The sequence below is a fragment of the Nyctereutes procyonoides genome, unplaced genomic scaffold (assembly GCF_905146905.1).
Source record: "Nyctereutes procyonoides isolate TBG_1078 unplaced genomic scaffold, NYPRO_anot_genome, whole genome shotgun sequence".
Taxonomy (NCBI): Eukaryota; Metazoa; Chordata; class Mammalia; order Carnivora; family Canidae; genus Nyctereutes; species Nyctereutes procyonoides.
Genome location: NW_026575146.1, coordinates 65,176,079 through 65,200,370, shown reverse-complemented (window position 1 = coordinate 65,200,370; position 24,292 = coordinate 65,176,079). Strand labels below are relative to the sequence as shown.

General features: G+C 51.7%; 1 pseudogene; it reads left to right on the top strand.

The window, feature by feature from the left end:
* Positions 1–441: 441 nt before the first annotated feature.
* LOC129500032 (40S ribosomal protein S15-like) lies at positions 442–22,401 on the top strand (annotated as a pseudogene).
* The last annotated feature ends 1,891 nt before the right edge of the window (positions 22,402–24,292 follow it).

Genomic DNA, 24,292 nt, shown 5'->3' with positions numbered 1-24,292 from the left:
TTTCAATCTGTATTTGTTACCTATAATAACTCATAACTGTGACATAACAGTTTTCTTGGGTCCTATAAGTCTGTTTAGCAAATCATCAAAACTGAGGGATGCCTTGGGGACCCGTGACACAGTTGGTGCCTTAAGTGGGGTTTGCTGTACTAATCCTAGCTTACTGAAACACAGTGAAAGTGTTCTTTGGGAAAAGGAAGAGTGAGTTTAGCCTTTGGTAGCTACTGAGTCATTCAGGGTATGAAACAGTAGCTGTGCTGAGATCAATTACTAGACATAAAAGTTACCAATGGAATTTAGGACTGATAGACCCAACTCCCAAGAAGCAGCCTCACTAGAGATATAAGAGAATGCAAAACAAGAAGAAACAAGCTATATATATAACTCTTTGGTTGTTGTTGTCTGCAGAGTGCGGGTGGTCCTTTCCGAAGCCTGACAAAGATGGCGGAAGTGGAGCAGAAGAAGAAGTGCATCTTTCACAAGTTCACTTACTGCGGCATGGACCTTGGCCAGCTGTTGGACATATTTCCTGAGCAGCTGATCCAACTGTACAGTGCCCAGCAGTGGTGGATACTGAACTGGGGTTTACAGAGGAAGCAGCCCTCACTGCTGAAGCACTTGTCCAAGGCCAAGAAGGAAGCTCCTCTCATGGAGAAGCCTGAGGTGGCTAAGACACACCTGTGGGATATAATCATGCTGCCCAAGATGGCGGCCAGCATGTTTGGTGTCTATTACAGCAAGATCTTCAACCAGGTGGAAATCAAGCCTGAGATGATTGGCCACTACCAGGGTGAGTTCTCCAACACCTGCAATCCTGTGAAGTATGGCAGGCCTGGCATCAGGTCACTCACTCCTCAAGGTTCATCCCTCTCAAGTATCCTATTTGGCCAATAAAGACACAGACTTTTCTAAAGAAGGAGGAAGAGGAGGAGAGGGGGGAGGAGGGGAAGGAGAAGAGGAAAGGATGTGAAGGAGAGTGTTTAATGGGGAACTTCATCATGCCAAACTTGGATTTCTGCTGATCTGAGCTACAGCTGCTAGCTTCTGGAATGCTACCAAAGAGGGAGACTATGTTGGGACAACAGATAACAAGCACTTCTAAGACTTCTGGCCACCAAGAAGGTAGTCCAGGTGGCTGCGGGACAAAATTAAGAAATTATTGAAACTGAGGAGTATAATGTGATGGAATTGTCCCATTGTGTGGATTAGGGTCATCACCTTTCCCTTTTTGGTCTTACCAAAAAGATAATTAGAATAATGAGAGTTGGGGAATGACAAAGAGTATAGTCAAGGGACTTTCCACAGCAGCATGGAAATCTTTGAACTGTTATTAATAAAGCAGACTTCAGTGGGATTGAAACAAATATCTTCATGCAGCACTAGTGGAGGTTGGGTGTACCGATGGGACCCTATGCAGTCCCCCCACAGTGAAAATCCCTAAAAGAGTCCTATTTACTCTAGTTTGGAGGAATTGGAAAAGCCAGAAGGCAGGCAGATGACAATGAGAAATATGGGCTGGAATCACTAAGGGTAACAGTCCAGCAAATTATTTGAGATCAGGGTTATTGAAAGAGTCAGGGTCTTTTGACCCAATCTCCAGCTAGGGGCCCAAGGCCATCTGCATCTGTGTGGGTAAGATAACTGGGTATTGGAGAACGAATTTTTCTAGGACACTGATGGGAGACCCCAATGCACTGTGATTCCCACTCCTGGTGGTGAGGTCCTGATGGGGCTACAGTTAGATGGGAAGGCTATGAAGATGCAGTGATTGACAGGTTGATGGGTTTATGGTGTCAGTTTGGAGGAAAATTGGAATATGTATATAGACTTTATGTGAAGTGGTTGCATTTCCTTTACCTAAATGTGCTAATTGATAGATGTTATGTCTGATTAGGAGTTATTTTTTCTATCCCCAATACTGAAAAACAAGACAACTGGACATGTTAATGGAACCCATGGAATTGCTTGAGCCCATAGAACTTGTTAATTCCAAACAGTATACAATACTGTTTTGTCCCGAATACTGGGGACAAAAGAGATTCCCACTTTAACTAATGACATAGTAGAAGCTAGAGTGATGGCACAAGTTCTCTGCACAATAGTGCTGTGTGGTCCATGGAGAAGGAGGATGGCTCTAGGAGATGAGCCTAGACGGGAGCTATGGCAAAAGGACATGAGTGCCACCCAGTGGCAGCCACAGGGATTTTGGACCAGAACATTTCCACATTCGGAGATAAGATCTACGCTGTTTGAGATAAGGCTACTAGCTTGCCATTGGGCATTAATTGAAACCGCCCCAATGACTGAAGGTGTAAAATAATCCTGAAACCTGAAATACCCATAATCTGTTGGATGGATGTCAGAAACACCCTTCAATAAGGAAGGCAGTACCCGGAAGTGCTCCACACAACATGGAATGGTTTACACAGGAGCACGCTGCTGCAGGTGCAAGGAGGTGCTCATACTCATTTGCAGGTGAGCCAACTTCGGAACTGCCTCAGGAGCGGCTGGGTCTGCAGGTCTCTATTCACCAACAAACGGCTGTCTGGTTTACAGACGGCAGCTCAGGGTCCGGCTTCCCACTAACGTCCTGGTTGGAAGGTCAGTGCACTACAGTTGAGTGCTGGAGACACTCTGGTGTTGCATGCATCAACTCTGCTGAATTGCATGGTGCTCACCTTGGTGGAAGAACTGAACATTAACCAATAAATGTCACTCCGTGTGGGTTTTTACTGACTGAGAGGCTGTGGCCAATGTTTCAGCCACATGGTCAGGCAGGTGGGCCATGGAAAACTGGACTGTTAAAGAGAGGTCTGTGTAAACACGGCCCTATGAAATCACACAAAAGTAGGACACGTCAATGCCCATATGAAGATCCATTCCCAGGATTGGATGGTTATCAGAAGGGGCAAGTGGACGCTCTGGTGAGCTCACTTGCGAGGGTGGACTCATGCGTCTGTTCCAGAAACCTGACGAGGTGCAGCCACAGCCTGCAACCTGGTGACCTCACTGTGGTCACACCATGTGATGTGACCAGGACTGCCCTCTGTCCCAGTGGAATCCCAGTGGTGTGACTGTTGGGCTACATTTCCTGAAAGTGTGGGAGCCGCTGCCTGCCAGGCCACTGTGCAGCCCTCCAACTCCCAGCAGACGACTACCACTCGACCTCAAATGGTGGTGATGGGACAGAGAGGTCCCTGGTAATCATGGACACAGGCAGCAGAGTCATAGCTGATGTGACACGTGCACAGTCACCGTTTCCTGGGGTGGACAGCTGAAGGACAGAATAGGGACCCAGGGGGTTCCTGACAGGGCTGAAGCAATGGGGATCATGTGGGGGGTGCCGATGCCCTTGGGGGGGCCACCCACCCTGAATAAGGCAGGCAGCAGGAGGCCTTGTGGCCTAGACAGACTAAATTGAACATCGACATGGCCACCACTTGTCTTCTGTTGAGAATGTCCTCTGTGATTCTTACTAGATTTGTTCATTAACAAAGAACCATGGGCATCCTGTGATGTGGTCTGCCTCATTGGTGAATCAACTGCCCCGTGTAGGTAAGTAACACAGGTGCTGGTGATCAAACATATAGGAAAATTGACTGAAAGCCTCCTTAGGATGCCTTGGTGATGGGCAATGAGGACTTCAGGCAGGGGGCGGGGTGTGGGGGTTGGCCAGGAAAGGGCTACTCCAGTGGGGTCGGGACACCCAAATCCTGCACACTTCAGAGGCCCCCAACTTTGTGTTTTGCAGCCTTGCTGCACTCGACAACCTCCCACAGGCACCCTCTATGGAGCCTTCGTCCTTCTTGTTTCTGTAGAACAGGTAGTAATGACACCACTTCCATTTATGGTGCTAGTGGCTTGAGTCTTCTCTCTTTTTATCCTAGTCCTTTTAGCTGAGAGTTTGTCAGATGTGTTGATCTTTTAAAGAACCACCTTTTGGGGGCACTTGGCTGGCTCAGTTGATGAGACTCTTGGTCTCAGGGTGGTGAGTTCCAGCCCCATGTTGGGCTTAGAGATTTCTTAAAAACAAAATCATTAAAAACAACTTGAAGAACCAACTTTGGGTTTCACTCATTTTCTTTCCCATTCTTCCATTCTCTGTTTTGTTTCTCTCCATTCTTGTCTTTAATGTTTCCTTCCTTCTATGAGCTTTGAGTTCAGTTGGTTCTTCTTTCTCTAGTTCCTTAAGACATGCAGTTTGTTGTTTTTTTGAGACTCTTGTTCTTTGATGTGTGGATGTCCAGCTGTACATCTCTGTCATGGCATTGGTGCCGTGCCCAGTGGTCTCTGAACACCATGTTTGTTTTCATCTGTCTCAAGATACTGATTTCCCTTGTGATTTATCTTTGAGTTATTGGTTGTTTAAAAGTGAGTTGTTGGGATCCCTGGGTGGCGCAGCGGTTTGGCGCCTGCCTTTGGCCCAGGGTGCGATCCTGGAGACCCGGGATCGAATCCCACATCGGGCTCCCGGTGCATGGAGCCTGCTTCTCCCTCTGCCTATGTCTCTGCCTCTCTCTCTCTCTCTCTCTCTCTGTGACTATCATAGATAAATAAATAAATAAATAAATAAATAAATAAATAAATGTGAGTTGTTTAATTTCCAGATGGTTGTGAAAATTAGTTTATATTATTGATTGAGTTTCATCCCATTTAGAATGAAAAAGATACTTTCTATGATTTTAACCCTTAAAAATTTACTAAGACTTCTTATTGCCCTTTGGCTGATGCTGATCCACATCATCTTTCTGTAATATACACTAACCATGTGCATAACAGTGTTTCCTCTTGAATCCTTGAACCTGAACATATCATGGGAACCCCCCAACACAAAGACCTATACATTTTTTTTAAGCGACATAAAAACAACAACAACATCTGAACAAAGAGGAAACTACCAAGTTCTTGGACAGGAAGACTCAAAGGAATAAAAATGCCAAGCCCCTCTGAGTTATTTCCTAGATTAACTCAGCTCTGATTTAAAAAAAAAAAAACGCTATTAGGAATTGTTGTTTGTTATTTTAAGCCTACAAAGATGATATTAAAATCTAAATTGGGGGTAGGAGAGGAAAAACAAGGGCAGCCAGGACATTTTTGAAAAAGAACAGCAACTGGGGACCTCAGACATCAAAACACAGCATAGTGCTTAGTACCTAAGACAATGTGGAATAGACAGCCAAATGGCACAGAACAGTCAGAAAATAGTCCCGGATACACACAGAATTTAGAATACAATAAAGGTTGCATTTCAAATCCATATGCTGCTAGAGAAATTACGTTTTCAAGAAAAAAAGTGAATTCATGTATCATGCCATATACAGAGGATACACTACACATGAATCTAAGATTTAAATGAAAAAAAATCATAAAGCTCACTGTGCTATGACCTGGTATGGACACAGCTTTTCTAATGATGTCACAGAGCCTGGAAGCTCTGAACAGAAAGGCTCGATACCTTTGGCTACATCAAAGTGAGATACTACTTGGCAAACATCCCATAAAGTTGAAAGACACGACAAACCTGGAAAAGGTACAACTTATTTTATACTTAAAGGGCTATATCTTTAATAAGCAAGAGTTCCTATAAATCCATGGAGACTAATACCCAATGGAAAACTGGACAAAAGACATGACTATTCTTAGTGCCTGAGTGGTTTGGTTGGCTTGCACCTCAGCTGTTTGCTGTGCTTTGGGCCAGCCCTGGTCCAAGGAGGGTGAGAGAGTTTTGAGGCCAACTTGAAACCATTCTGCAGACTAGTGTTAGTCATAGGTGATTTGCAGCCTGAAGCAGCTACTCAGCTGAGCCCAGGCTGTGTCCACCATAGTAGACAGTTGATCTCCAGACCTACAAGCAAGAAAGACTCACTTGCTGTGACCCCAGGAGTCTGGGGATGGTATGTTAATCAGTGATACCGTGGCAAGAGCTGATAAATGTATCTGTGAGAACACACTATGAGAATTCACCGCAGTATTTGTTTTTTGTTTCTTTGTAAAAGCCGTAGATTGAAAACCTAAATGTCATCCATCAAGAGGTGACTGGGGGTCACCTGGGTGGCTTAGTGGTTGAGCATCTGCCTTGGTCTCAGGCGTGATCCTGGGGTCCCAGGATTGAGTCTTGCATCGGGCTCCCTGCGTGGAACCTACTTCTCCCTCTGCCTGTGTCTCTGCCTCTTTTTCTGTGTCTCTATGAATAAATAAATAAATCTTTTTTTTAAAAAAAAAGAGGTGACTGGATTAATTAACCCATCCATAAATGGGTTTGCCTGCAACAAAAAAGATTAAAGAAGCTCCATGATTACTGGTACTGAAAGGTCCCCAAGATATCTGCCCAGTGATAAAAGGAAAGCACAGTGCTGTGTAGGGTACATGAATATCTGTGTGAAAAAGGGAATGGGGAAATGATTAAATCATATATCATTGTGTATACCTACCCTGAGACAATCTCTGGAAAAATAGAGTAATAACAGTGTTTCCTGATGGAGGGATAGGAGCTAGGTGAACAGAGGGACACAGGGAGATGTTAAAACTGAAGTTATTTGTAAATGGAGTACAAAAAATATATCTAGCTAATAAACTTATTTTTAGTAAAATATGAGAAAAATTATAAGTGAAAAGGCCAGGGGGAATTTTTCCACAGTAGACCTTTTAAAAAATTAAAACAATTAATATTTGAAGCATATCAACTAGCCAATTAATTTTTGCAAACTCCACCTACAAATAACTCTAGTTTTAATAAGTATCTGTTCAGTAAATTCTGGTGTGCAGCTCAAAAGAATACTGTACCACAAGTCAAAGCTTATTTATCTGGGAGAAATGACCAAGTAACTTAGTGACAAAACAGTTTACGCAAGTCTGTTTCATTTCCACTTAACTTTGAATGCTTAAGTTTTTCACTGGCTGGAAATTATAATATTTCAGGGAGCATCAGTAACTATGCTGATTTCTTCTACATATTCTAGAAAGCTTTTGTGATTTTTGAGAATGCATAATTTCTTATCCATGTGTCTGAACTACCGATTTTCTTTTTTATTCTACAATTTTTTTCACTTGGGTTTTTGATCTAGAAGAGATCCTCAATATAATTGATTTTTATTTTATTTGTATTTTTAAAAAGTATTTTATTTATATGAGAGACACACACACACAGGGGCAGAGACACAGGCAGAGGGAGAAGCAGGCTCTGTGAGGGGAGCCCAATGTGGGACTCGATCCCAGGACCCTGGGGTCACGACCTGAGCCGAAGGCAAACGCTCAACCAGTGAGCCACCCAGGCATCCCTATATAATTGATTTTTTTTAAATTTTTTTTAAATTTATGATAGTCACAGAGAGAGGCAGAGAGGCAGAGACACAGGCAGAGGGAGAAGCAGGCTCCATGCACCAGGAGCCCGACGTGGGACTCGATCCCGGGTCTCCAGGATCGTGCCCTGGGCCAAAGGCAGGTGCCAAACCGCTGCGCCACCCAGGGATCCCCTATATAATTGATTTTTAAAACTGTGGCTGATATAAATGATCTGCATTAACTACTATTATATAAATTATTGTTTTATGTCAAACTTCAGTTTTATGTAACTCACAAAAAATTCACAGTATTTTTTCTTACCAGACTTGTATTTTGCCAAGTAGTTTGATGAGCTATTGCAATCACAAATTAATAAATTCTCCTGGATGCCACATGGAGCACACACACAATCCCCCAGCAGCCGGCCCAGGGGCTCCTTGCAGCTCTGCAGGCCTCAGCGTCCCCATCTGTGTGTGGTAGACAATGGGACCTACCTTGCAGGTGTCCGTGGGGTCCCACTGGGTGGTGACCAGTCCCATCCCACCCACAACGTCGCCGTGGGACATGGGATGCTCCCCCTCGGAAGGGATGGTGTTTGCTTTCTCCCTTCCAGGCCGCAGCACACCACACAGTGGCTAAGGTAGAGGGGGGAGGTGGCCGCTACGCTGCTTCCTGGCTGTGTGACCTGGGGTGCTCTGCTCACGTCTCTGAGCCTCTGTGGTTCTGGTGCAGGGCCTCTTGGCTCTGGGGAAGGGCCTAGAGCTCCTGTGTCACAGTACCCAGTGCAGGGCAGATGCCGCAGAAGCCCGCACAGGTGCAATGGAGCCGTACCGTTCACTCTCACCTCCTGAGGACACCAAGTGTCTTCACTGGGGATGGACACAGCCACAGTCTGGCCTGACACCTTTTTGCCTCTGGACACCATGTTGGGGGGAAGGAAGTGTGCCCCACCCTGTCTCCTTGGCTGGGCTCTGTGCGGCCTGCTGGGGAGCAGGAGACCCTGTGCTGACCACGCTGACTGGGGCAGGGGCTGGGGCCTGGGGTGCAACTGACCCTGGGCATTGGCACTGGGCAGCAGCGTAGAGCCACGCTGGGTCCCGGGAACCCACGTAGGTTCCCGTGGGATGTGCGTCACTCCCTCACACAGGTTACAGGTGATAAGCACGGGTGCTCAACTACCCCTTGTGCAGGGTTCACTGGAAGAGTCCAGCTCTGGGAGGAGGCTGGCAGGCATTGGGCAGGTCAGGGCCCAGCCAGGGGATCTCTGAAGGGTGGGTGGTCTCAATACCCCCGTTACCTGCCTGTCTCCAGATGTGCATCCTGCTGCTCCCTGGCGCCGAGCTCTGCTCTGACTGTTGGCTCATCACTGTACAAGCTGTTGGACGTGGAGTCAGGGTGGACATGGCTCCTCGGCCCCACAGGGGCCCCTCTTGCAGCCCCCAGGCAGCCAGTAGTAGTCACGGTTGTCCTCACAGGGATGCCCACTCACCATCTGGCCCAAGACTGTTCACTTGGCTTCTGTCTTCGCACATTCTGTTCCCACCTGAGAATGCTTGTCCCCCAGTCCTCTGGCTAATGACCGCTCATCATCAAGACTCAGGAGCTAAGGCTGAGACGCCAGGCTGGCATAGTGCCCCTGCCCCTGCTGCACGGCTCTGCCCACTGCTGTATACCTGTGTGGTTGCCCTTACCTGCTCTGCTCCATGCACACCGGGGGCCACAAACCCTCTGCACTGCCCACTCATCCTTCACAGTTGTCAGGCCTCTGCACCTGTCTGCACCTGCACATGCACCTGGCTGAGTGTTCTGCTGTCTGGGGACATTTTTGCAGCTAGTTCCAAGCAGGGGGCCCTTTCCTCCCCCTTGCGGCCATCCTGGGCTTGGCTTGCAGGACTCTGCCAGGAATGAGCTTCAACATACAGGCTGCATGACTTTGCGTACCTGGAGTTAGCTAAATGCTCTCATATTTGCATTTGAAGCCGGCATCACACACTCTAAGTGGAAGTCATGCTAATAATTTTAAATTTAAATTTTCTTTATTTTGAATGAAATTAAATAATAAATATAAGATATTATGACAAGTGAAGAGTCGGCTGTGGCAGAAAGGACAAAGCGGCTGTGGCAGAAAGGACAAAGCTCTGTATGGCCTTCTTCTCTTACATGCCTTTTATTTTTTTAATTTTTTAAAAAGATTTTATTTACTCATGAGACATGAGAGGCAGAGACACAGGCAGAGGGAGAAGCAGGCTCCACGCAGGGAGCCCAATGTGGGATTTGATCCCGGGTCTCCAGGATCACGCCCTGGGCTGAAGGCAGCACTAAACCGCTGAGCCACCCAGGCTGCCTCTTGCATGCCTTTTAAACACTAGGCTCACGTGTTCATTCTGCTCAAGCCCCTGCAAGCTGCTTTACCCCCAGCTTACCTTTGTTAATTCATCTGCGATGACAAGTGTAGATTTGGTACTTGGTCATTTCCTGCTGTTGTGCTGCTTTCCATTGCGTTAAAATACCGCAGCGCCTTCATGTCGTCTCCAAATCATGGATGTGTGACTGCGACAATGAAAAGCAGCACTTCAGTGAACCTTCCTGCCCAGCGGCCCCATGAGCAAGTGCCAGCTCCTGCCCCACCCCTGCACCCAGAAGACCTGCCGCTGCCCCGGGGTGGGCTCCACTCCCACTGCCAGGTCACTGCAGCCTGCTTTCATCCACACCACCCCCCGTTCTGCTTGTCACCTATCTGCGTCTCTGCCAGAACCTCATTCCCGCTTATCTCGCTTCACCTGGACTCACACAGAGGCTATTGTCCACCATGTGTGTTCCCGTGGCCGCCAGCGGTGAATCCTCCCCCCCCCCCCCCCCCGCCAAACCTGGGGACACAGATGGAAATCAACCTATTCTCAGAGGCCGGGAGCCAGAGGTCTGGGCCAGGGCCGCTCCCTGCATCTCCCTGCCATCCTGGGGTTTGAGGCTTCCCCATGGAGGTCTGGGCACCGCTCCCCTTTCTCTGGAGACGACCCGCATCAGCATTCAGCCAGGAGGAGCTCAGTCCAGGTCCTTCACTCAATCACACCTGCAAGGATGCTTTCTCCAAGTGCGTCCCATTCATGGGTTCAAGTTGGGCCCTGGGCCCATTCCTCGCTGGGGCCACAGTTCTACCTGCTGTACCCATCTTGGACTTTGTTGTTGTTGTTTTTTGATCTGAGTTCTTGGACTTTTAGTGTTTTAGATGAATTTTTGAATCAGTTTCTCTACTTCCGAGAAAAAGCCTGTACTCATTTTCTCTGGTGACCACATCACATCAGCTGACACGTACAGGTTCCAAACAGCACGGACTAGATCCTGGAGCGAAGAGCAGCTGCGTCAGGACTGCACCCCAGGGTTCTGGGGGTCTTCCCCACTCATTCCAGTGGACTCAGGTCCTTTTGGTCGTAGGTTCGAGCTCTCTGCTCTCTTGCCACAGGTCATCCGGACCTGCGGTATGGGCGCTGCAGCCCCAGTCCCCCCCATCCCGGCTCCTTGGCACCGGTTTCAGTCTACCCCAGGCGCCCCAGGCTCAAGTCAGCGTGAGGACACGGGGACACCCAGGGCTGCAGGACAGCAGGCGAGTTGTGCCCGAGGCTGCAGCGGCTGGGGAGCGCCTGCACCACCTGCCAGGCCCAGCCCAGGGAGGACGGGACGACCCCGGGTTCCCAGGCACCAAGAGCCTCACCCCAACTGCGGCTCCTGTCCCTGACTCGGCAGGGTGTCGCTCTCATGTGGGCATGTGCGTGTGTGTGTCCCCACTGACCAGACCAGAGCCGGCCTGCGGTGGCCCAGCATGGCTGCCCATGTCTTGTTGGGCCCTGGCTCTGGCCCACACAGCATCACACTCACACCATCACACACCATCACACTCACAACATCACACCCACGCCATCACACTCACACATCACACACACACCATCACACACTATCACACTCACACCACACACACCATCACACACACACCATCACACACACAGTATCACTCACACCATCATACTCATTAAACACAGCATCACACATGCACCATCACATACACAGCATCACACTCACAGCATCACACTCACACCATCACACACAGTTTTACTCACACCATCACACAACCTCACACACACCATCACACACACACCATCACAGGCACAAGCCTCCACACAAAGCCCCTGGCACCCAATGGGCACCTCAATACCCTGAGGCCTCTGCTCAGTGCCCACACCCCACAGAAGGGCTCACTGTGGATAGAGTGTTTGAAACTCCCAGCTTCATCAGGACCTTCTAGAAAATCTGTAGAGTGAGGGTGGGCAGCAGAGGGTGGGGGACAATAGTAGGATGTCTCCCAGTCTTTGTGGACCACAGGCCCGGCTGCGGTCCCAGGGCACCCTGCCCGGCCCCTCTTGTTGCCATGGTGATGGCGGGCATCCCTGCTGCTCCACCTCCTGCTGGCTGGGGAGCCTGGGGCTTTGTGGGGCTGGCCTGGGGCCAGGCAGGGGGGGGCGAGGCAGGGGAGTGAGGCAGGGGGACCGCCTGCGGTGGCGTCTGAGGAGGCCTCGCCCACCCAGGGCTGCAGGCTCAGGCGTGTCTCCAGTAAAGGGAATCCTGGCGCTGCCTGTTTGGTGCTTCATCTCTTCCTCCCCAGGGAAGGAGGTGAGTAGGCTGCTGTCCGAGGGGAGATCTTAGGGGCTCACGTCCCAGAATCCTGGGGAACCTCAGGTTCCAGGATGGCGGGGCAGACTGAGCGCCTCTGCGTGATGTGTGACTCGGGGACGAGGTTTCCCTCATCCAGGCGGGGGCCAGGGAGTCCCGGGGTGTCCTGGCCTTGCACACCATCGTCCACGATACGTGCGCGGGTTGGTGCTGTGCGGGACCTGTCATCCCTGGGCCTCCCCAGCCGGCTCTTCCCTTGGCCTTTACACAGATGGAGGGGGTGTGTGCCTTACCAATGCCACTGCCTCAGGTTGCCGCAGGAATGGGGACCCTGGTTCAGATGCTGGGTTGTTTAAAAACAAAAACGATTTTTGAGAGCAATTTTAGGTTCACAGGAAAATGGAGGGAAGTGCAGAGCTTTCCCATGTGCCCCCCACCGCTGCCTCCCTAACTGGCAGCTGCCTCAATGGAGGGGAAGCCTGGCACAGGTGACCCACCCATGCTCACCCATCGCCCAGAGCCCACACTGTCAGGGTCACTCCTGGGGGCCTTGGGACAGGGGTGTCGTGACACGTGGCTGTACTTACTGGGCCAGGAGTCTCTGTGCCCCCGGCAGCCACTGACCACGGGCTTTCTCCAGGGTATCACATAGCGGGGGACCATGCAGGGTGTCACCTTAGTCATATCCATTAATTTTCCCACGTTTCCCTCTTTCTTACTCACTTTCTTTCATTAGGAAAACCAGCCCAATGCGGGCAGGGGGAACTTTTCTTTAAGACGCCAGGCTGGGGCAGCCCTGGTGCACCAGCGGTTTAGTGCCACCTTCAGCCCTGGGTGTGATCCTGGAGACCCGGGATTGAGTCCCATGTCAGGCTCCCTGCATGGAGCCTGCTTCTCCCTCTGCCTGTGCCTCTCTCTCTCTCTCTCTCTCTCTCTCTCTCTCATGAATAAGTAAACAAAATCTAAAAAAAAAAAAAAAGACACCAGGGTGTCCCCGGCCCTTTAGTGGCATGGATCAGGGCACCAGGTGCCAGGGCGACTTCCTGGGGGGCGGGGGGCATGGAGTGAAGAGAATGAGTGTGCACACGCACTCTGATCACATCTTGTACTATGGTAAGACGGCCCAGGCCTGGACAGACAGCTAAGCACATCTGGAGCTGGGTTCCCTGCTGGCCTGGCAGTGGGGCGATGGGCAGCTGGAGCTCCCCTGGCTTTAGACACAGGGCCTCCTCTGGGTCCCGCAGGCCCAGAGCCCCCTCCTTGGGCAGAGCTGTGGTCGGGAGCCCCTCAGTGACCTGTGGACCCGAGGACAGAGCTACCCTGCCTTGTTACACAGGAAGGGCCCGCCTGGCTCCTGCCCTCCCAGGGACCCCAGCCCTGTGGGTCCATCCTCCCCATCCCTCTGTCCCTTGGGTCTCTGCAGGAACAAGGGACAGGGCCCAGCATGGGCGAGGGCTGGCGCCCCCTGCCTGCATGGTAGGCTGGAGCTGGACGGAATCCCTACTGGCTTTCTAGAGCTGCAGCTGGGGCTTTTAGAATGAGCTTATGCAAGACAGGGCTCCAAGGATGAGTGACGGCCTTTTGTTTGCCAGTAATTAATTTCCAGTGAGCCCCTCCCTCTCCCCTCCCACTCCTGCACCCCCCCTTCTCCTCCCCTCCCTCCCTCGTCTTCCCCACCCCTCGCCCTCCCATCCCCCATCTCTTCCTCCTCCCTCCTCTTCCCCGCCCCCCACCCGTGCTAGGGCGGCTGTGAGCAGATTCCCACCCTCCCTAGCCTGACAGAATCAGCTGTGAAGTCTGACCTTTGGTTAATCAGGAGCTGACACTAAAGGCCCTAATGGGAGACGGCGGGACCCATGACCGTGGCTCCGATGATGGTGGACCCTGTGCTAGGGATCTGAGTCTGAGTGTGGGGTGGCCACCCCTTAGAGCCCTAATTCTTGTCTCTACAGGCAGACCTTGGAGATATTATGGGTTTGCTTCCAGACCAGGGCAATAAAGCCAACATTGCAATCAAGTGAATCAAGTGAAATTTTTGGTTTCCAGGTGCACATGAAGTTGTGTTTACAGGGTCCCATAGTCTGTGAAGTGGCTCACGCCTTCATTAAAAATATTGTTGTAAAATGCCAACCCTCATCTGAGCTTTCAGCGAACCTTGATCTTTTTGCTGGTGGAGGGTCTTGCCTGATGTTCATCTGCTGACCCCTGAGGGTGCTGGTGCTGAAGGCTGGGTGACTGTGGCCATTTCTGAAAATAAGACAACCTGACGTTGGCTGTATGGATTGACACTTCTTTCAAAAACACCCTCTCTGTAGCCTGGGCTGCTGTTTGAGAGCATTTTACCCACAATAGAACTTCTTTTAAAACTGGAGTCCCTCCTCGCAAACCCCGCCGCTGCTTTACAGTTCAGTTCATGTGATATTCTAAATCCTTCATTGTCATTTCAACAGTCTTCACGGCATCTTCACCAGGAGTAGGTCCCATCCCAAGAATTCACTTTGTTTGCTCAGCCATAAGAAGCAACTACTTGTCCAAGTTTTATCACAAGATAGGGGAAGTTCAGTCCCATCTTCAAACCATCCTTGTGATTCTGGTTCTTTTGCTGTTCCCACATCTGCAGTGACTTCCTCCACTGAAGTCCTGAACCTCTCAAAGCCGTCCATGAGCTGGAATCAACTTCTTCCAAACTCCTGCTCATGTGATAGTTTGACCTTTTCCTATAACTGACGAATGTTCTTAATGCTATTTAGGATGGTGGATCCTTTCCAGGATGTTTTCTTTTTTTTAAGATTTTATTTATTCATGAGCGACAGGGGGTGGGGGGGGTGGAAGGCAGAGACACAGGCAGAGGGAGAAGCAGGCTCCATCCAGGGAGCCTGATGTGGGACTTGATCCAGGGTCTCCAGGCTCACACCCTGGGCTGCAGGCGGCGCTGAACCGCTGCGCCACTGGGTCTGCCCTCCAGGATGTTTTTGATGGACTCTGCCCAGATCCATCAGAGGAAATCAGTATCTATGGCAGCTGTCGTTTTACCAAAAGTCTTTCTTCAATCACGAGAGTTGAAAGTCAGATTTAGGAGCATCTGGGTGGCTCAGTGGTTGAGCATCTGCCTTCAGCTCAGGTCATGATCCCAGGATCCTGGGATCGAGTCCCACATCAGGCTCCCCACAGGGAGCCTGCTTCTCCCTCTGCCTCTCTCTGTGTCTCTGATGAATAAATAAATAAAATCTTAAAAAAAAAATTTCCTGTTGCTCCATGGGCTAGGATGGACTTTGCGTTAGCAGGCACAAAAGTGATGTGAATCTTCTCCATCTGCCTCAGAGCTCATGGGTAACCAGGTGCAGTGCCATCCAGCAGTAATGTTTTGCAAGAAACGTTTTTTCCTGAGCAGTAAATCTCCACCATGGGCTTAAAATATTCCATCACCCATGTTGTAAACAGATGTGCTGTCCCCGGCTTTGTTGTTCCATGTGAAGTGCATCGGTGGAGGAGATTTAGCATGATTGCCAAGGGCTGCTTTTCAGAAGGGTCAATGAGCATTGGCTTCCACTTAAAGTCACCAGCTGCATTAGCCCCTAACAAAGTCTACCTGTCCTTTGAAGCTTTGCAGCAGACATTGCCTTCTTTCTAGCTGTGAAAGTCCTAGATGGCATCTTCCCACAGAAGACTGTTTCATCTGTATGGAAAATCTGTAGTTGAGTGTGAGCACCAACGTGTACTCTCTTCACTGGATCTTCGGGATCACTGGCTGCAGCTTTTCTGTCAGCACTCGCTGCTTCACCTTGCACGTTTACGTGATGGAGACAGCTTCTGTCCTTACCCCCGCCACCTTCTGCCAGCTTCCAGCTTTCCTTCTGCAGCTTCCTCACAGCTGCTCAGCCTGTGCACAACTGAAGAGTCAGGGCCTGGCTCTGGGTGAGGCTTTGGCGGAAGGGAATGTTGTTACTGGTTTGAGCTTCCATCCAGACCAGACTCTCCATGTCAGCAGTGAGGCTGTTTCACTTTCTTATCATTCGAGTGTTCAAGGGAGTAGCCCTTGGAATGTCCTTCAAGAACATTTCCTTTGCCTTCAGACTTGGGCTCCTCATTTGGCACAAGAGGCCTTGGTTCTGGCCTGTCTTGGGTTTCAACAGGCGTTCCTGGGGAAGCTTCATCGTTTCTAACTTTTGATGGAAAGTGAGAGATGTGCAACTCTCCCTTTCACTTGAACACTTGGAGGCCACAGTAGGGTTATCCATTGTCTTAATGTCAATAGGGTCATGTCTCAGGGCCTAGAGGGGCTCCAAGAGGAGGAGAGAGATGGGGGGGATGGCCGGTCCCTGGAGCAGTCAGAGCACACACAACATTTATCAGTCATGTTGCCAGTCTTCTATGGGCACGGCTCATGGTACCCCAACATTACGGTGTTGACATCAAAGATCACAGATCACCATAACCAATATAATAATAATGGACAAGGTTGAAATATTTTGAGAGTTCCCAAAGTGTTACACAGAGGCATGAAGTGAGCAAATGGTGTTGGAAAAATGGTGCCAGTAGACTGATTCCACGCAGGGTCGCCATAAACCTTCAATTTGTGTAAAAAAAAAAAAAATGCAGTGTCTGCAGAGTTGAGTAAAACAGGGGGTGCGGAGTGTATATACACAGTGATTTTTTTTTCTTACAGGATTTTAAAAAAAAGCACTGCAGACACAGCACCCCCTTTGGCGCCTTGTTACAGGTCAGGGGCCACTTCCTGTCCTGTGTGGTGTGCAAAGCCCTCAAACACTACCCCCTCTGAGGGCTAGAGGCCCGCAGTGCTCCTCCAGAGCAACCACAAAGGCTCCTTTGGGCTGAGATGTCTACACCGTCAGGTATATTTATTTATTTATTTATTTATTTATTTATTTATTTATTTATTTATTTTAAGATTTTATCCATTCATTCATAGAGACACAGAGAGAGAATGAGAGGCAGACACAGGCAGAGGGAGAAGCAGGCTCCATGCAGAGAGCCTGACATGGAACTCATCCAGGGTCCAGGATCACGCCCTGGGCCACAGGCAGCGCCAAACTGCTGCGCCACCGGGGCTGCCCCCGTCAGGTATTTTTAGAGCAATTCTCCTTCTCTTTTGTTTAAATAAGGAGGTAAAGTGAGTGCTCCCCAGTCAGACCCTCACTGCTCTCACGCTGGCCTCCGAGGCTCCCCGAGCCAGGTGTGGCATGGATGGCTGTCCGCGCGGGCCGTCCCCTGGGTCACCCGGCCCACCTGGCTGTCCTTGGAGCTGCCTGACCCAAATGACAGAGCATTTTCTGTCTTTGAACAAAATGCAGTGTTGGTTTAAAGGAACCAGAGAACTTTTTGCAAAAAAAGTGTTTTCAGAAAGCAAGATTAGACTCTGCCTCCCTTCCTTTTGGGTTTCTTAACCACATTTTTCCTCAGAGAAATTTAGGACAGCTAAGTAGAAATTAAGTTTTCCACATATAAACAGACACGGAGACAGCTGGCTCTGAGGGCAGATGCTGGAGGTTTGGAGTCTCAAATGAGCAGCAGAGGAGATGTGACCGTCTTACATTTTCTCCCAGTTGCAAATGTAATCAATGTTCTTTGCAAAAATGTATTACTGAGAAGCGTGGAGAGAAAACTGCAAGGCCCCAGAGGCTCCGTGCCCAGAGCTGGAAGGTCAGCAGTCTGGGGGGGGGGTGTTGGGGGGCACCCCTTTCCTGAGTCTGGGGTCTGGTCTGTGGCAGGGTGTCAGGGGCCCCATCTGAAGCCCGTGGGGTCCTGCCCCCCACCCTCCCACCCCTGTGCACGGGAGCCCTGGGACCCATGAGGGGAAGGAGCACTGGGCAGGGAGGAGGAGGGGCAGCCCAGGATCTCCCCTCCTGGGAGCTGTGCCCAGCAAGGCCTTGATCGACTGAATCGGTTGAACCCTGGGGTGGCGTTGGGACAGGGCTCCTTCAGCCTCTGCTGCCCCCAGAGGCCTGTGCCCTCGAGGCCTGGGGCCCCCACCTTCCCTCCTGGTTATGCCGAGGGTCCCTGGAACTGCTGCGTTTCCCTGGATGACTCATTGCTCTTCAGAGTCTAGGGACCCCCTCGGCCCTTTGTTAAACATTGAGCTTTTACTGTTGCTGTGAGTGCTGGGGGTTGCATGCAGCTGTATGGAGGCTGAGGAGCCCTGCCCCTCCCTGCGGTGACACCCCACACATCCCCACGATCCCCTGCCCCATCCTGCTCATCTGTGCCAGGAGCACATACATGGCTGGCGTTCGGGAAAGGCTCTGAAGTGGAATCTGGGACTTTTCAGGTGGTGCTCATGTCGGAGGCTCACCCGGATTGTCGGGAGCTGTGGCTGCTCCACGCTGGGTGTGGCCATGTTGGGTGGCGTGGGGCCCACGGGTGAGATCCCGTGGGAGCACAGGGGGCACTTCTATGGGACGCCGGGGCCCTAGCAGTGTCCGGGGTGTCCCGGCAGGTCCTCCTGCGATCCTGCCCAGCTGTTCCCAGGTGGCCCTACCGTCTGCGGGCGTGGACGACTGGCCCGGCCCTGACTGCACCGGTGGCGCAGTCCTGCCTTCCCTGGGCCACGGGGCAGGTGTGAGGGCTACGTCCCCACCACCAGGGGCTCATGCTCTTTGTGTCCATTCTAGAAACTCCACCTGGCCCCATGTCCCAAAAGTTGTTTCCTATGTTTTTTTTTCTTGAAGTTTCGTAGTTTCCATTTTACGTTTGGATCTACGATCCATCTTGAGCTGGAGATCTTAGTGGGCATGCAGTTTGGGTCGAGGCTCCTGGTTTGCTGAGGACCTCCCATTCCTGCAGTGGTGCTCATGGGAAGGCTGTCTGTCCTCGCTTTGTGCCTTGGGCAGCGACCTGCGCCCTTGTGAGGCTCCTGTGGGGTCACCCTGTGTGTCCTGTGGATCCCTGTGTCCTGTCTGTCCCCCTGGCACCACCTCATTCCCTTTGCTGTGGGGACAGAGGGACCCTCTACTGTCGGGAGAGGGTCCCTCATGGTCATGGTTGCCAGGAGGCCCATCCAGGGAGGTTCCAGAATGAGCTCGTCTCAGACCCACAAAAAACCTTTCTGGGACTTTAAAGAAACTGAATGAAACTTGCATAGTATCCATGGAGAAACAACATCTTTCTATGCCACTTCGTTGGTCCATGAACACAACATGCCTCTTTTTTCTAGACTTCCCTTTCTTTCATCAGCATGCTATAGTTTTCAGCATGCAGGCTCAGTAAATGTTTTGTGGTATTTGCATTTGAGGTGTTTTCTTCTTTTAGTGTGAATGGCATCGCACTTTTCAGGTTTTGGTGTCTGTGTGTTGTTCGCCACCAGCGCAGACATTCAAGTGAATTTGTGGATTGATCTTGCATCAGTGACCCTCTAAACTCACCTGGTCACTCTAGCAGTGTGTGTGTGGATTCTCAGGATTTCATGTCCTCTCACACAGGGACACTGTTATTCCTTCCGCCTCTTCTGAATGTGTTTTCATCCTTGGCCTCGCCTCCTTGCGTGGCTGGAACACTGGCCACTCTGAGCAAGAATGGGGATGCCCTTGCATGGCCCCACCCTTAACCAATGTCATGGGACCAACCATGTCCCCAGAGAAACTGGGGGGAAACTGGGTTTTATGCTGAAAACCCAGGTGCCTCAGGACACAACCTCATTTAGGGACCAAGCCCTCAAGGAGGTCATACGTGTGGCCCTCATCCAGCGTGACTGGTGTCCGTGTAAGAAGCGGAGGTGAGGACACAGACAGACACAGAAGCTCGGCCACGAGGAGGTGGCCATCTCCCAGCCCAGGACAGAGGTCTCGGGGGAACCAGCCCTGCCCACGCCGGGACCTCAGACTTCCCACCTCCGGGACAGGACAGAATGCATTTCCTCTGTTGCTTCTATGGATTTGTTTTTTTAAGATTTTGTTTATTTATGCATGAGAGACACAGCAGAGAAGCAGGCAGAGGGAGAAGCAGGCTCCCTCCAGAGAGCCCGATGCAGGACTCGATCCCACGACCTCAGCGTCACACCCTGAGCCCAAGGCAGACACTTCCCCATCAGAACCCCTGGGCCCCTGTCCCGGGCTAATGTACTGGAGCAGCTCCCCGTAGTTGGACACTCACACCTCCAGTTCTCCTCATTACAAATACGCTGTATTGCATGTCCTTGCTCATCTGTGGGATGAAGGATTGCAGTGTGAGAGGCTGTGGCGGGGGCAGGGCTGTGAGCTGGAGGGTTTCTCTGTTACCTCAACTCCAGACAGCCTCCTGTCAGGTGCGGGGGAACATGCTTCTCAAGAACTGTTGGCTCCTTTTCAGGCCTCCCTTCTCCTCTGGAGTGGCAGTGCTCCACCCTAGGCTCCTGGGCTCCCTCCTGCTCTGTCCTCTCCTCACCCTCCCCCTGGTCCCCTGTGGGGGAATCCCGTGCCCCACTGCCCCAAACCCCGCATGCCACCCCTGTGTTGTGCTTGTGCAGCATCATCCAGTGCTCTGCCATGAGGAAGAGGCATGAGAAGAAGGGGAATTTTAAAATTTGTGTTTGTTCTCATCCTTGTATAAAAATTATTAAATTGAGAAATAGACAATATGGTTATGTAATTATAAAAAGACCCCAGAGAGCTCTCACTCTCACCTGGCTCCATTCATAAGACAGGCATTGGATACTTTTTAAACAGTTTGAGCAGTTTTTAAGTTTTTCAAACTTGCATAAAAGATGCAGGAATTCACATATCAAGCACAAGTGTTTCATTGTTTGTGTGTCGCCCACATGCAGAGGTGGGCGTGTTTCCCCAGAACCATATTTAAGAGTTTGCAGAGCTCCCAACCAAGATATCTGGTACCGGGGTGTCTGCCCCCAGAGGTGTTGCCGCTCCTCCTGTCAGGCAGGTGTTTCTGAGCAGCAGGCAAACGGCCAACCGGCTGGTGCCCTCGAGCAGGGTCTTGGTTGTTTCCGGCCCTGTGCTGACTGGCCTGGTCACCTGTGCAGGTATGCCTGGCATGGCTTTGGCGGGTGGGCGCTGGCTCCAAGGGCAAAGGCCCCTCCATCCCCCATCCTGTGGCGGGGTCTGTCCTGATCCGGTGGGTGCTCCACCGGGCGTCGGCTGTGGCAGCCTCAGCACATCTGCGTGAGCTACCGGCTCCTGACCTTGGCCCATTTCCGGATCATTCCATGGCCCCCTAGCCCGCCAGACTCAATGATGGAGATGACTCACCCGACGGGGGCCAACGTCTGAATCGTAAAAACACAAAACTGGGCCGTTTTGCAACAAAACCAACTTTGGGCTGAGTGGAGGCAGCTCCATACATGTAAACATCAGACCAACTGTTTTGCGTCTGGTGACCGCCGTCCTCCGCCCTCGTGCCACCTCACTGGGTGACAAGGAGCCAGGGAGCTTGGAGGACATGAATGCTAGAAGAAATGAGATTCTGTGCGCAGCTCTGGGGCCTGTGGTCCCTGCACGACGGCTCCAGCCTCGGGGGCATGAGACGTGGAACTGAGAAGCCATTGACCCTGTAATAACCCTGGCCAAGCAGACACGTCGTGGAGACAGTACAGCCGGAGCCGGTTCCTCCACATCCCCACACCTGCCAGCCCCCCACTCACTGCACCCCTTGCCCAATCAGAGCACCATGGGGCTCGGTAAACACCGAATGTTAATGTCATTTGTGCCCAGGATTCTGTTAAAGAGAGGAGAGAGAATTTCGTTATCTGGATACATCTTTTTGATACATTTTTTTTATAAAGAAATAAACACTTTAATTCTCAGCATGGAGGGGACACGTGGCTCCCGTCATCCTGGGCTGGGTCCTGTGGCCTCAGCCACTGCCACATGGTCACCGCACTCCCCAGAAAGAAGAAAGTGGAAGCAGCAACACTGCCTCTCGCTCTTGCATTCAAAGAAATGCAGATGAAAAACAACCAGGGGGGCACCTGGGTGGCTCAGTGGTTGAGCTTCTGCCTTGGGCTCAGGTCATGATCCCAGGGTCTTGAGATCCAGTCCCCCATCGGGTTCCCTGCTCAGCAGGACGTCTGCCCCTCCCTCTGTTCATGCTCTCTCTTTCTGTCTCTCAAATAAATAACATCTCAAAAACAAAAATCCCAAGAGGCCATGATATGCTGCTTGATATTTTATACTATAAAAACACCCGTTTTTTTTTTTTAAAGATTTTATTTAAATATTCATGAGAGACACAGAGAAGCAGAGACACAGGCAGAGGGAGAAGCAGGCTCCATGCGGGGAGCCCAAAGTGGGACCCAATCCCAGGACCCGGGGACCATGACCTGAGCCGAAGGCAGATGCTCAACCGCTGAGCCCCCCAGGCATCCCCCCAACACCTGTTTTTGGAAGAGTGTGTTCAAACCATCATTGCGGGTTATAACATACATTGTCTTGATGTGTTTCCAAGGCACCTGTCCACACCTGCCTTCACCTCTTGCCTCTGTCTGAGGCCCTAGGGTCCGTGGGCACCCTGTGAGCTGGGCTCAAGAAAGCACAGCAGCATTCGCTAAAAGGACACCAGACATGGCGACACTGTTTGAGGTTGGAGCCTCTCACAGCCCCGGTCATGAGTACACGACAGACATTTCCAGAACCTGGACATGCGGCTAAGGCGTCCAGGATGTGCCTCACTTGGCTTGAGCTGATGGTGTGAAAGCAAGTTAGAGCCCTGTCCTGGGAGCTGCTGAGGGAGGCGTGGGCAGCCTGCAGGGAGGGCGGCTGTGGGACGATGGGAGGGGGCCTGCGGCCTTCCCCCAGGAGCCTTGGCCCTGGGAAGTCCTCAGAGTCACGAGACTGAGCAGCCCACATGGGGTCTCCCCCACTTCTCCCTTCGGGGCTGAAGACCCAGTTTGGTCTGTTGGATCATTAATTAAATAACTAGAGAGGAAAACGGTGCCTTAACTCCCTTCAGACATCTCTCTAGCATAGCTGGCACCCCTGATCTCAGGTCACCCCTTGCCCCTGTTCCCCATGAGCACATTTTGTCAACTATTACTGCATAACAAATAACGGAAACTTGGTGGCTTAAAATGACCATAAACATACCGATTCTGTTGGTTTGGGTGGTTCAGGAATTTGGGTGCAGCTTGGCTCTGGCTCGGGGTCTCACTTGGAGGCTCAACAGGGTGGGCACCCACTTCCAGAAGATTCCCTCCCTCACTGGTGCTGGCTGTTGGCTGGGGGTGTCCATGCCTGCCCACATGGGGGTCTCCATGGTGCCCCCGGAGCAGGTGGCCCGGGAGGGACCTTGGAGGTCACCTCCATGTTTCTGGTTACCCAGGGGCCATGTTGGTGGGTCAGCCCCATGCCCAGGGCACACCTGGCTGTGACTGGCCCTGCGTTATCTAGGGAGCTGGCTGCCGCGGGGGTTCCTTGGGAGACGGTGCCACCTCCCAGGCCGCACGCCACTTGGCATTTTGTCCATCGCCTTTTGGGTGTTACACCTGGGCAACTGCCCTCATGCAGTCCCACATCCTTGGGCCATTTGCGTGCAGCAGGCTCTGGGCCTGGGTCCTCAGGCCCCATGGGGGTCTCACTGCAGGTCTCCTGCCTCAGGGACATCAGTGGGCAAGGGTGGTGCTGTGGGAAGGCGCCCAAGGACCCTGGTCCTCCTAAAAGCTCTGTGCACTCCGAATCCTCCCCATCCCATGGCTGGGGGCCTGGGGCACAGAGCTCTCAGCGCACAAGCCGGGATGTGAGCCTCGGCACCTCTGAGTCCTCTGCAGCCTGCATGCTCGCCCAGGTCATCACATCCTCGTCCTGTGGCTGGTCCTCAGACCCTCAAAACCTGGGCCACCGGGAGGGCGAGCATGCTCCTGCAGCCTGACGGCCCCAGGGAGCGGGTTCACGGTGCGGACACCACGTGGAAGTGCGTGGACCAGCGCCCCCAAGGTGCACTCTTGGGACGTGTAAGGCAGGCCCACAGGAGCTGCAGGGATGCCCTGGCTCACGGACCCGGGTGATATCCTCACATTCATGAGTTCCTGTGCATGAGGCACTGCCTTGGGGGGCTCCCTAGTGACCCTGCCAGCAACAAGGACACTAGGACTCAGAGAAATCACTTTGTTTCTAAGCAGCATGCAAGGCAGGAAGAAGCCACCAGTGGGACCGGGCCTGGGCTCAGAAGATTGCTCATCTGTGCACTTACTTTCTCAGGAGGTCACGAGCTGCCCTGTGACCAGGGTTGGCCCTGTCCCTGCTCCTCTGATGGCCCACAGGCCTCCTTGCAGTGAGTGGCCCCTGGGGCTCAGGCCCACGGGACCTCTGGAGGTTCCCGGGGTCGTGGGGTTGCAGGTCTGTGTGGAGGAGCCCAAAAGGCGAGGGGAGGCAGGAAGGCCGTGGCCTCCATCGCCTACACCCCTGACGGC